The sequence below is a fragment of the Hibiscus syriacus genome, unplaced genomic scaffold (assembly GCF_006381635.1).
Source record: "Hibiscus syriacus cultivar Baekdansim isolate YM2019G1 unplaced genomic scaffold, ASM638163v2 tig00006172_pilon, whole genome shotgun sequence".
Lineage (NCBI taxonomy): Eukaryota > Viridiplantae > Streptophyta > Magnoliopsida > Malvales > Malvaceae > Hibiscus > Hibiscus syriacus.
Genome location: NW_024062083.1, coordinates 123,460 through 138,081, shown reverse-complemented (window position 1 = coordinate 138,081; position 14,622 = coordinate 123,460). Strand labels below are relative to the sequence as shown.

The 14,622-nt window shown below is 36.3% G+C and overlaps 1 long non-coding RNA gene and 1 pseudogene across 1 annotated transcript; both read left to right on the top strand.

The window, feature by feature from the left end:
• The first annotated feature begins 1,858 nt into the window (after positions 1-1,858).
• On the top strand, positions 1,859-5,608 carry LOC120200559. The gene is made up of 3 exons (XR_005523570.1): positions 1,859-1,868; positions 1,985-2,110; positions 5,548-5,608. It is a non-coding gene; the product is annotated as an uncharacterized LOC120200559 (long non-coding RNA).
• A 36-nt stretch (positions 5,609-5,644) lies between these two features.
• LOC120200552 lies at positions 5,645-13,587 on the top strand (annotated as a pseudogene).
• The last annotated feature ends 1,035 nt before the right edge of the window (positions 13,588-14,622 follow it).

Here is a 14,622-nt window from a genome sequence, read left to right as displayed (position 1 = left end):
TTTAATAATTTCGTTGATAATAGTTAAGGTGTGAGCCCAAAGATTTTGTTTGAGTTTCTGATTGCTAATTTCCTTATGGCCAGTTTTAACTTGTTCTATTGTAGCATATGTTGTAGGATTATTTGTTATAAATTGAAATGGGTGGGAGTGTTATTTTAGAGTAAAATTGTATTCTTGTGTTGCTTGTGTAGCAATTGGAAATATTATACTAAAAGTTCCAAAGCCAATCACTTGAGCGTAATTATTCTGTGTTTTTTTTTACTATTCAATATACTGTATTTTTTTTGGCACTTGAAAGTTGCTTATGAATGACAAACAATGGCATCATAGTCCCTTGACTACGCTTGGGCATTAATGTCTTACCATCCTGTAAAATTCTAGTCATTATTAGAAATGTAACTCTCGACTCAACGTTGGAATTATGTTTTGATTACATAGGAAGGGATATGGTACCATAAGTGCAGCTGGTGGGATGGGTTGGGGTGGTGGTGGTGGTGAAGAATTTCTCTCGATTGTTACAGCATACAGGAAGATGTCAAGGTTTTCTGTGCATGGTTTGTACTGATCACACCCATAAAATCTAGGAATTCAGTAATTTTCTGTAGATGACACATACCGTGGTTAGATTAGGCAAAATTACATGCTCTATTTTTGGCAGGTGGTTTTAGTCTTGGTTGTCCTGGAAACTCTGGAGCAGCTGGTACATATTTCAATGCTGATTTACTGAGTCTAAGAGTTGGCAATGATAATGTCACCACAGAAACGGAACTCCTTGCTTGATTTCTCTACTAGTCCACTATGGTCAAATGTTTTTGTGGAGAATAATGCAAAAGCGTTGGTTCCTCTCTTTGGACCAGAGTTCAGGTTGCTTAATCTCTATATTCTTCCAAATATGCTATGCTCTTTTTCATAGATTTATCATTTTTTCTGTTCTCTTTTATGCACAGCTTGTCATCATAATTGCGTTTATCTTCTAATAATTTTCGCCCTTCTGTGCATTTATTCTTCTAGACTAGTGGTGAGTGGTCATATTCCAAATGGCTTCTGATTCTTAATATTCTTTACCTATGAAGGTCAGAGGCCAGATTAGTCTATATCGTGGGGGGGGAAATTGTCTTTGGGTTGTCTGCATACCCAATGTCAGAATTGAGCTTGTTGCAGAAGAACTTTAATGAGATTCCATCATAAAGGTATGTTACATTTGTTTCTTCTTTTATGGTTGAGGGAAGCACTGTAATGTTTTATGTTAGTTGTTAGTTTTATTTAAGTAGAGCTGTACTGCAAACTTTAATGGCTGTATCTGGTGCTAGGCAGTTAGGCTATGATTTCATTTGAGCAAACATTTTCTCCTATCTATGAGAACTTATCCTTACTAGGTTAAAGAAGCATGGGTATGGGAAGGATTGATGATAGATTTATTGTGTAAATGGTTCTTTGAAACCATTGGTTTATTCTGTTTTGGGACCATCACTAGTTCAAATCTTGTATACAGTAGGCATTTATGGATTTAATTTTTTCAAGGTTGTAGAATATCTGCAATGCTATTTAGATGAACTGACTAGTATTTGGCTGCATTTTATTTCAGTATGTTTGCTAGGACCACTGTTGTCTATCCCTCTTAGTGAAGTTTGAAAGACTTGAGTTATTTTTTTTCTAATTTCTTCTTCAGTCTTTTTTTATCCTCTATGGAGGCACAATCATTTTCTCATTGTTAGTCTAACTAATTCCCTTTCAAAATAAAGGTATTTGGTGCATTTAGGGTTTATGTCAAATGCTACTCATGTGGAACTCCAAGATTCAAATAGATGTGGTGGAAATACTGTTGTCACAGCATCTATCCTTGAAGTAAGGAATCTAGTGTTCTAAGGGTATGATGCTTGGACTTCATCACGAATTCCTTTTTTTTTCTTGCTTATTCTTGTTGCTCAATCTTCATCTATTTATGAAAGTCTTTGGCATTTATGTTGATTCCTTGTCTTTGCAGGAGAACTCTGTCATTAGTTCAAATGCAAACCTGGGTGTATATGGTCAAGGACTGCTGCAGCTAACTGGTCAGGGTGATGCAATTAAAGGCCAGCGGCTTTCATTGTCTCTGTTTTATAACATAACAGTAAGCCATACTGACATGAATCACTGTTTTTCTGCTTTTTTATTCTTATTTTTTTGATAGAAGATTAGGCCTCATTAAAAACCCCCTTTTCAACCTCCATGTTATAAAAGTAACATGAAGGACAAGGAAAGGAGGAAAAGAGTGCCTAGAATTTATTAGATGAAACCATAGAACAACAAAGGCAGACCCTAAACATCTGCAAACACCACCAGAAATTACATAAAACTTAAACACAACAACTAAACATAGGAAATAAAATTTTCTACTCAATACAAGCAAGCAAACCATTCCATCACCCTATCCCATCCTTAGCTAATTTGTCAGCTTCCCAATTTGCAGCCCTCAAAATGCTTGATAATGATATCCTTCCCTACCATAAGAGAGACTATCTCCTTCACCAATACTTGAAACATAGGAGTGCATAAAACCCGGATTCTTGATCCATTTAGGGCAGCTTGAATCTGATTCAAGAATAAACCTCCGATACAAAACTTAAATCTTCCAGAAGACATAACCCCCTCTTAATCGCCAATAATTCTGCCAAGATAGGGGACCACCCCCAACACTTTCTGAAAACCATTGAAGCAACACACCTTTACTGTCCCGAATCAAACCACCATACCTCCCTTATCCCAACCCTTAACCATGCTCCATCAACATTTAGCTTAAGAACCATCCGGAGGAGGAACCCAGCAAATTGGTTTAGAGTTGCCATTTCCTTGTCTACCCCACCAAATCCGCAAGTTTTAATCTCCCACAAGAGAGTCTAAAGGTATATTCACATCCTTGAACTTTGCAACAAACCAGAAGCTATTCTAAAACAGACAATAAAGAACAGTCTCACCACATCCAGCTTAACTTTCTGAAAAAATAACCTCGTTTCTGCATTTCCACACTGACCACATCAACGCCCTTGGAATAAATTTCCATATCAAAGAATTCGGAAGTAAATCATCCCACAAATGAAAAAGTCCATGATATTCTTTGGAATCACAAAGGACAAATTCCAAATATTCAATAATCTGGCCCACAGACCCCTACTACCTCGCAATGCAAAAATAGATGCGTAACTGATTCCATTTCCCTACCACACAAAGAGCATAAAGGATCATCAATCCCTATCACACCTCGCTTCAGTAATTCCTCCTTCACCGCCATTCTCTGGTGAGCAACTTGCCAGACAAATGTCTCCACCCGTGGAGGAGCAATCCCTGCCCAAATATGTCTCTCCCAGGTCTCCATCTTCTGCTGAATACCATCTTGATCAAGGAAAATGTTGATACAAGATTTAGCTGAAAAACAACCCTCACCATTCCTGACCAAATCCAACAGTCTTCCTCACATGGCGATATTGAGATATTGTTCAACATAGAAATCAATTGCAACAGCTGTTCAACCTCCCAATCTGCCAAATTTCGCCTCATTTGAATGTCCCACACCCAACCAGCGCCATTATTCACCCTGAACTCCATCACCTTACCCGATTTATTACTCTAAAGAACATAGAGTCTAGGAAACTGTATTTTCAAAGGTAACTTCACCAACCATACATCGTTCCAAACTGCACATAATTCCCCTTCCCTGTCTTCAAACGCATATTCCTCCTAATGCAATCCCCAAAACCATCATCGGAAAAGAAATTTTTAACCACACCTCTCCAAATCCATGATGCACAGCCTGGCCACGAATTCCCCATCATTATGCATTTCGGATCCATGTCATAAACACACATACCACCCTCTTCCACCAGACTCTTTCTCTGATGCAAACTTCCAAACCCACTTCCCCAATAATGCTCTGTTCAAGAGTAATAAATTCGGGACCCCTAGACCCCCCAATCTTTTTGGTTTACTAACCGAACTCCAATTTAACCAGTGGATATTTTTTTTATCCGCTGCACCCCCCCCCACAAAAATGAAGCCATGATAGAATTTAGTTCTTTAGCACAGAAACTGGAATCTTGAAAATGGAAAGAAAATACACAGGGAGCGAGCACAACACTGACTTAACCAATCTTTTTTATTCTTATTGAAGGAATGAGATAATTAAGATGACTTCAATTTGAGTATTTTTTACTATTAAAGGCATGTAGTTTGACAGTGCAGTAATTAGTGAATGTGCACGTCAAGTATTCTTATCTGTGTATCTATGCAAGTTCTGCACATATGGTTCCAGAATCACATGGTATTGTAATATTGATATGCACGGGTGATATAAAAGGTATGTCAATTGTGTAAGCTTCTCTATTGTGGTTGAGATTCTTTGAAGGAAGCCTATCTTGATACATATGAGAACCTTAATAAATATCCCAGTCTTTTGGTTTTCACGCATCTGACCTTTCATCCCGGGAGCGGTCGTGTGGTCAATATGGAAACTTAGAAATTCTGTAGTATTTGAGAATGGAACTATATATTCTTCCTGCGTATTTTCTTGCAAGATTTCTTCTTGCTTCCTGGTTTTCAGCCAAGTACACTGAGATTGTGATCCATTTAGACTCTCTGATTGGTGACCCTTCGGTAGCTGATTCCAGCCATATCTATAGGAAGAGGCGTCCATCTTCTTTGGCCTCTTCGTTGGTCCCCACCCCTGAAGGTTTTTTGAAGTTGAATGTGGATGGCTCTGTGAACTGCAATTGGAGTAAGGGTGGTGTTGGGGGATTAATTAGGGACTTCCGAGGCCAAATTCTAGGTTCCTTCTCGGATTCCATTGGTCCCGGCCCCCGGTCTTGGCAGAATTAAAGGCTGTAAGAGCAGGCCTAAATCTCTTTTCCTCGACCATGTGGGTTGACAAGGGCAGGCTGATTCTGGAGAGTGATTGTAGGAATATTGTAGACTGGATTAAGGACCCTTCGGTGTGTCCTTTGGAGCCTTAGTTAAGGAAATTGTTCATGTGGTTAGAAGTAAGGAGATCCTTATTCAGGCTGTTAAAGAAGTGCAAATTGGGGAGGCGGATGAGTTAGCTAAAAGGGGATTGGTTAATTCTAGGAATGCGGTGGTTGTAACATGTTTCTTTTTGGTTATGTTTGTGTTGTGTCCTATTTTGTAGATTGTAATCCTGGGGTTCTTTATAACCTCCATTAATATAAACTTAAGGTACTCTTTTTCCCTTCCACTTTTTGCTGTGTAACCTTTTTGGTTTCAGGCAATTATGAAGGGGGGGTTTTAATGGGACCTCCAATTCTTATATAAAAAAAAGTGTAGAATATGATTAGTTCTATTGGAGTTACTTATAAAAACATTTTCCCCTTGCATAACAACTTTAACTTGTACAATGGAATTGAGGTAACGATTTGTGAGAATCCATATAATGATCAATATTCCCGCTAAAATATTGCAGAGGAGATTACTGTTCTATTTTTTGACACCTAATTATTTCTCTTGAACTAGATATCATTTGACAATTGATACCTTGTATTAACAAGTCTTTGAATGTTACAGGTTGGGCCAGGATCCTTACTTCAGGCTCCACTGGATGATGACGCTAGCAGAAATGTGTATGAAGATAATTTCTTTTAATAGATTTTGCACAACATTAATGGTTAGAGTTAGAAGTTCCTTCCATTTTTAATTCTTTGTTTCCTTCGTTGTAGGGTTACAATTCCCTTTGCGAGAGCCAAACACCAATAGATTTGATAACCCCTCCAGATGATTGCCATGTTAATTATACACTGTCCTTTTCTCTACAGGTAAAAATCATTTTTGAATTCTACTTGGTTTGGTGATGCCTAATTAACATGTTCGCGTCTTTTTTCTTATATGCTATTATATTTTGAAGAGGTTACTTTCATGAATCAATTGATGTCATAAAATAAGAGGGGACTAAAAAGTCTTGCTTAACGTGAAACTGTGCTTGGAATGCTAACTTCCATCTGGTCAAGCATTTCTATGTGCAAAGGAAATGATTATTTATTTGGATAAGTGAAAATTCTCAGAGTTCAAGAAGAATAGAAATCTGTATTGGCATCCTGCATTGTCATGACTTCTCTAACATTTGCTAAAGCATGATAGGTCCTATATATTCCATCTGTTCTTCTAGTTACAAAGCTTGAACTGATTTTATAATATTTAAAATTATAGCTAAAAAGAGGTGCCACCTTGTAAATTCCTTCCAGGTGTATCTAGAAAGTAAAACTTTCTTCTTGAGTATGACTGTTCTCGTACATTGGAATTGGAAAAGAAAAAAACATGCACAGCATATTGCTTTATTTGCTTTAAATGATTTCTTCCTGGTTTGTTCTATAGAATTAGGATGCTGTTATGCATGTGGCATGGTTCAATTTCTAACCGCTTTTATTTGACCCATTTGTAGATTTGTCGGGTTGAGGACCTTCTCGTTGATGGGGTCATCAAGGGAAGTATTGTCCACATTCATAGGGCAAGGACAGTCACCATAGATGCTAATGGCCTGCTTACTGCATCTGAATTAGGTAAGAGGGTGCATTTGTTGATATTTGATCCATTGTTGTAATTTGCATTTCCCCCTTTCATCTTTTACTCCACAATGGTTTCCTAGTAATCTTTAATTTCGAAGAAGTATGATTCATGCTTTTGTTTAAGACTTCTAATTTGTGGAGACCCATTTTTAGGTTGCAGCACAGGTATAGGAAGAGGAAACTATCTTAATGGAGCTGGTAGTGGTGCTGGGCATGGTGGACGAGGGGGTTCTGGATATTTCAATGGAAGAATTAGCAGTGGTGGTTATCGGTATGGGAATGCTGATTTTCCTTGTGAGTTGGGCAGTGGAACGAAGGTCCTACTCAGTCATTCGGACATGTGGTTGGCGGAGGAATGATTGGTGAGTTTTCAGTTCATAATTTCCAAACATTCTTTATGATTAGTTTAAGTATTTAACGCGTGATGGGAGCTACTAATCTTCAAGAGTACTAGCAATTAGCAAATATGTTAAAATTTCCCGACTGTTTTGACCCCCTTTTTTTAATGTTATCTGACATTGTAAATTGATTGTTTTTACCGACTATGGTTGCCTCTTGGCTAGTAATTGGCTCAACCCAATGGCCTCTCCTAAGGCTTAGCATATATGGCTCTTTGAGGGCTGATGGTCAAAGCTTTGGTCAAGCAACAATAAATGGTAATGGATCATTGATTGGTGGACTTGGTGGAGGTTCTGGTGGGACAGTTCTTCTATTCCTACAAGAGCTTATGCTTGCGGAAAATTCATCTTTATCAACTAATGGGGGAAATGGTGGTCCTCGTGGTGGTGGTGGTGGTGGTGGTGGAAGAGTGCATTTTCACTGGTCTAAGATAGGCATTGAGGATGAATATGTTCCAGTTGCTACTATCAGTGGTTTCATCAATAGTAGGTAGGGCTCTTAAATGCAACTAACTGATCTTTTGATCACATAACCTTTTTATGGACTGATCATGTCACAAACATTTTAAGACTCCTGAATTTGGCAAATTGCATTATGCTATTTATTATTTAATATCTGATTTAAGGAAAAAGGTTATGTGATCATGTTACACACATGTTTTATACTGTCTATCAATTTAAGAACTATTAGAAAATTGAAATATAAGCCTTTCCACACACACATCCAGAAAAAAGGTTGCACTGCAGGTTACTAATTCAAACATGTTGAGTGACAGTGGAGGTGCTGGGCATAATGGTGGGCTCTATGGGAACGAGGGCACGGTAACTGGGAAAAAATGTCCAAAAGGGCTCTATGGTACATTCTGCAGGGTAAATTTCACTTAATTTTTAAAATTGCTATTAATTGCCTTCAAACTTGTATTTCAATATGTTTTATGGTGTACCAATGACTTTATGATATTGTGCATCACATTCATGTTACAGGGATACATGGAGATTATTGTTGCAATTTTCACTATTAGACAAATTCCTATAAAGTTAATAAAATCTTAATATGCTTGCAGCACCTTCCATCCAAGCTTAAGCACCTAATCTTGACTTACTAGAGTGCTATGTGACCAAAAGTTACTTCCCACACTATAATCTGATCTTTCTTATGCTACTCAGTCTACATCTATCTTATAATGAGAAATTATTCACCATTAGGCAATTAGGGATTGGCTTGCCTTTTTAATTGGCTAGTTTATGCATATACAGATATCCTAAGTTGTTTATTCACATATGGGTATGAACAATTTGTTTCTTCTCACTTTTCAACTGACATTCACATAGATACAAAACTATCGTCTCTCTCTTTTAGGTCTAGACTTTTTTTTATCTGTTTTATAAATCATCTTAGCTGTTATGATAATCTTTGAGATCTCAACTAATTTGCTTCTTTTTAAAAGTATAATGGAATTCATTCACAGGAATGCCCTATTGGCACTTATAAAGATGTTGATGGCTCTGATGAAGAACTTTGCATTCCTTGCCCTCTGGAGCTTCTTCCAAATCGTGCAAATTTCATACATGTACGAGGTACTAGTTAACAGCGATTTACATTTTATTCTAATGTGTGTTGGTCATTTTTCCATGCCTTTTTCCTTTAACGTCAAATCTCTCTTATATCCATACACTTTCCTTTCTCACTTCAGGGTGTTTATTTTTCCAGGAGGAGTATGTCAGCCATCTTGCCCCTACAAGTGTATATCTGACAAGTATAGAATGCCAAATTGCTACACCCCTCTTGAGGAGTTGATGTATACATTTGGAGGTCCTTGGCCTTTTGCACTTCTTCTGTCTGGAATTTTGGTGCTTCTAGCTGTATTGTTAAGCACTTTAAGAATTAAATTGGTCGACTCAAGCTCATATGTTGCTAATATTGAACATCAAAGTAGTCATCGTTTCCCATACCTTCTTTCTCTATCAGAGGTATATTTTTGAAAGCCATATTTTATTTTCACGGCTTAAATGTAAGCAGCAGTGGTTGGGTCCAGTTTCATATTTTGTAACGTTTCTGTGTGGACTATATATATATTCTTACTAGGTACGGGGAACCAGAGTAGAAGAAACTCAAAGTCACGTTTACAGAATGTACTTCATGGGGCCAAATATTTTTAGAGAACCATGGAACCTTCCTTACTCTCCTCCTGATACAATCATTGAGATCGTGTAAGCAAATTATTTAACAAGGGAAGTGATGACTCTATTTTTTTTGTGTGTGCTAATCTAGCACAATCCTTCTCTAGATGAATTCATGGAAGTAGGAATGTTCTTGGATTGCAGCTGAATGCAAATCTCTTACCCCAAAAGGGGGGGGGGGTTGATTTCATTTTATGCCCAATTTGTTTTGTTCCTAGTATAGTAAACCAACATATTCATAACTTGCGAATGGTAGAATGCTAAGCACCCTTAACAAGAAAAATTCATGAGAATAGCAGCCATTTTGTTAGTATCACCCTGTTTCACTGGCTATTGATGCAAGACACACCTCATATTGAAGCTTGCCAATTATAGAGATTAATTTTTTTTGAGTAAATTTATAGAGATGCTTTGAGTATCTTGAACAGTAGGTAATTGTCTTAGAACAAATTATTTATTTAAAGCCCCCTTTTTGTATGTTAAAATTTAAATTTTCCATTTTATCTGAAATAGTATTCATAATCACAAACCCATTGGCATGTAGGTATGAAGATGCTTTTAACAGATTTATTGATGAGATCAACTCAGTTGCTGCATATGATTGGTGGGAAGGGTCAGTGCACAGTATACTTTCAATGGTGGCATACCCTTGTGCCTGGTCCTGGAAACAGTGGCGGCGGAGGAAAAAAGTTCATCGGCTTCAGGAGTATGTCAAATCAGAATATGACCATTCATGTCTCCGCTCTTGCAGATCACGAGCTCTATACAAGGGGATGAAGGTTTTAGTTCTCACATTTTTCCCTTTTGGAGTCATCTTATTTCTTGAGTGCTATGCTTTATCTGCTAAGAACTATTTGCTTAATGTTAGTTTGAGAATATGTTTCTTAAATTAAAATACCATGTTTCATTAATATCTTGATGGTGTTTACATCTTCCAAGATAATGCTGGGTTCTATATCATCAAGATTGAACTATCATGAGATGTTTACCAAGTGAAATTATCCTTTATTCTAATTCATCAATGGAATTCAAACATATCCATGCATTCCTTGGCTTATATGCATAGTTATATTTAAAGCATTGAAAGTAAGGAGTGAATCTGAATTGTGTGTTATTGAATGAAACATGGAGGTGTTTATATAGAGTTACACCTCAACCAACAATCATAAAAGATCACAGTGACAATCAAATAGCTAAACAATAACTTTAAACTCAAAAGGTGAAGATAAGAAAGAATTTAAAATTACAAAAGTCTGGTAGTTGTTGAAAACTAAGTCAACTATGTCGATCACAATTAACATTATTTTTCATGTCCATATTCCCCTTCTTTTTCATGTCTCTAAATGGTTACCTAATTTATGCAGGTAGGAGCAACACCTGATTTGATGGTTGCATACATTGATTTTTTCCTTGGTGGTGATGAGAAGCGCGTAGACATGGTATCAATCATACAAAAGCGGTTCCCAATGTGCATACTTTTTGGTGGGGATGGAAGCTATATGTCACCATACAATCTTCATAGTGATACATTGTTGACTAATCTTCTTGGCCAGGTGTCTTGGTTGTCTTTTTAATTTTCAGTAGCTTTATCATAACTTTATTTTATATAATATTCATCTGATTTCAAGAAATATGCTATCCCCAGCACATACCACCAACTGTTTGGAATCGTTTGGTAGCTGGTTTGAATGCTCAGTTGAGGACTGTGAGGCATGGATCCATTCGTTCTGCATTGGTGCCTGTTATGGATTGGATGGCTAGTCATGGAAATCCACAGCTTGAATTCCATGGAGTTAAAATTGAGCTAGGTTGGTTTCAAGCAACAGCGTCTGGTTACTATCAACTGGGCATCTTGGTAGTGGTTGGTGACTATACTTTTAACAATTTGCATCAACCCAACTTGTTAGATAGAAGCAATGATGGATCCCCAAGGTAACCTCGAGTTATTGTCTTCTACATTGTTCTAATCTTTCAAAATAAAACACAGGAATATCATCACTAATCCCAACGGACGGTTAAAGTAGAAAGCCACTAGAACACGTGTTGAATCTGCTCTTGAAAGCAATTGATGCATGTCAATGATATTAAATATTAGCAATAAATCTCGATATTAACATCTCTCGGCGACATTCGGTTGAATGTTTCTGATTTATTTGCCCGAGCCTTCATTTTCAATTTCTGCCTTTAAATGGAACATACTTTACTGGTGGTATGTATGAAGAAAGTTATTTTCCCTTTTTAGTGCTGCAGTGAATGAAGGCAAATAGGTTGGATTAGAACTGTTGCTTTTTGAGCTCTGTAAATTATTTTTTGCTCATCGACTGTATTAATGATTTTAGGAAAGAAGCTGCATCGACAGGCAGAAACCCTAAACAGCTCCAGCAAAGTTGGCCACACCCAACTCATTCGTTATCTCGTAAAAAGTTCACTGGGGGAATCAATGGAGGTCTTATAAATGATGCTACGTTGAGATCTTTAGAATTTAAGAGAGATTTTCTCTTCCCATTTTCTCTCTTATTGCACAATACAAGACCTGTTGGTCATAAGGTGGTCTGGAGATCTTACTTGTATAGCCTCACTCCTATTTATGATATTTCGAATTGCCAACCACCTAATGCTTGAATTTTAATATTTCAGGACTCCCTTCAGCTCTTGATTACTACCATGCTTTTGGCAGATCTCGCTGTTACCCTTCTTACTTTGCTTCAGTTCTATTGGATATCTCTTGGGGTATTCCTTGCTGTTCTGCTTATTCTTCCTTTATCACTGCTATCTCCATTCCCAGCTGGATTGAATGCCTTGTTCAGTAAAGAGCCTCATAGAGCTTCACTTACCCGTATATATTCCCTGTGGAATGCTACATCTCTGTCGAATATCGTAAGTACCTCTAAATTGTAGGTATTTATTACCAAAGATATTCCAATTTAGCATTGGCATGAATCAGCTCTAATACATTTGGATTTTCTAGTACTTTCCTCTCTTTTATCTTTTTGCGTGTGTGAAATATATAGTTTAATGTCACAATAAACTAATGCGTACTGTTATAAATTTCATAGTAATGATATGTTGTTTATGATGTGATATGCAACTTAGTGAACTGGTTTCAGGTAAGGTAGATGTTTCTAGAAATGATTTGCTATGGCGATATAGAAAAAGGGCGGAATTTTACAATTTGCACAACTCATAAAGAGTTGAACCTGACTTTGCATCTGGGAATAAGACATCAATAACTGATTTTGACATAGAAACATCCAACGTCAGTGCTAGTATCATGTGCCTGGTTATTTTTTTTGCAGGCTGTTGCTTTCATTTGTGGCATTATTCATTATGGATTTTCCTCCTTCCTGCCACGTGACAAGGAAAATACTTGGAACACTAGAAGGTGAGGATTTTAATGCTTATTATTATTCCAATGAAGCTTGCATAAATTTGAGTTGATTAAAATATACATTCGTTTTTAGTAGTTTGCATCAAAATGTAACAAGTTATGCTTCTAGGGTCAAGTTCCCCTTCATTACTTCCCTATCCGTTATTATCTAATACAAGTTTAATCACCATTCGTACTATGACTTCCCCAATTCATTGGTGGTTCCAACACATATCAATCAATGGTGATGATCAGTATAGTGAAAAGTTACTGACATAAAAGTAATGGGATGGATCTAAACCCATACTCCTATATCACACGGTGCTAATAGAACATCATCAGGTCCATCACTCCATTGGTCAGGCTGGAGTAGATATTTTCATTTAGTCTTCAGGACTGTTATGTTCCTGGAATTCGGTTAGAGAAGCTTTTTCTTGCATAAAAAGTGATGAAGTGGAACGATCATATGAAGAATGATTAGATTTTGGGTTGAGAAACTTGAAATTCGTTAAGATAATCATCATTTGTGTGCATAAATTTCACATCTGAGAATTCACTTTTGCTTATCGAATCAATCCGGTTCTCATTTATATGTATATATATATATTTCCCTTTCATAAGCTATTTGTTTTGTACCGAGATGTCTGAAATATCTTTTGGAATTTGCATCTGCTAACAGCGAAGACGACAAATGGTGGCTTCTGCCAACCATTCTTCTTCTATTCAAGTCGATACAAGCTCGTTTTGTTGATTGGCACATTGCAAATCTAGAAGCACAAGATTTTTCCCTCTTCTGTCCAGATCCAGATGCTTTTTGGGCACATGAGCCTACTTCTTGACACTAAAATGAAGCCTGCCCGAGGCAATATCTTCTTCAACCATGGTTTTGGCTGCTGCTTTCCCACTGTAAATTTTGTTCAAAGTTTGTACAAAGCGTGATCTAGTATTAGGCCTTTTTCGGGTTCTTTTTTGCAATTACTGCACCTGTGTGGGTATAGTTTCAGAGGGAAGAAAAAACATTATGTGAATTAGTGAATAGATAATATCTTAGTTTATTTATTTATTACAAGGTTTCAATATCTTCATTATTTTTCAGTCGTAGCTCTTCCATTTCTTGAGAACTTGCTGTCAAAAGGTGTTTTTTGACAACAAAATGTACATGATATAATATTATGAAATAAGATGTCTTTAAATGATATTTAAATTCATTAATAATATGATGATTTTTTTTTATAAAATATTATGACATACAGAATGTCAAATTGTTGAAAGATAATTTATTATAACTCGTAATTAATATTTTATATGTGAAAACTCTTGTTGATAAAGATATTTATATTAAAAAAAAAGAAACTTATCACGATTGTATGAATTTGATAAAATATAATATATAAATTTAAAATTCCTTTTCTTAAAAATAAAATAAATATTATGAGAGAGAAAATTTAATACTCTATTAAACATGTAATTATATACCGACAAAAAGATCATGAAATTTAAAATAAGTTTTCTGTTAAATGATAGATGAATATCAAAAAAAAATTAACTCTATTTTTTTAATAATTAAAAAAAACACTTCTATGCTTTTTGTTTTAAAAAATATTTTTTTTAAAAAAATGCGACATAATAGTGGTAAAAGATGAAAATAAAATGGAGATAATTGATGTTTTTGCTAACACAATTAGTAAAAGAAGAAAGGGAGGGAGAATATGGGAAATACCTGCAACCTATCACTCAATCAATCTCCCTTGTTGGCCTTCCGTGTTTCTTCTTCCCTCCAGAGATGGAAACAATGTTGGTTAAACAAGTTTCTTTGATTTGGAAGAGCAATATGTTTGGGTCGTGGGCAATATAATATTATGTTCCAGTAAAAACAAAGTTTTTCAATTCTCTAATAACTATTCAGAGTGGCCCAGCGGAAGCGTTGTGGGCCCATAACCCACAGGTCCCAGGATCGAAACTTGGCTCTGATATTTATTTTTGGTATTACATTATTTTGGGCTCAGAAATGTTCGACTTCAACAGTAATCTTCGTTCCTTTTAGATTTTATTCAATTGTTTTTTTAATGAGATTATTCAATTGGTTATTGTTTAAACTGTATTTGATTTTTAACATGCTATCAAATATCATTGT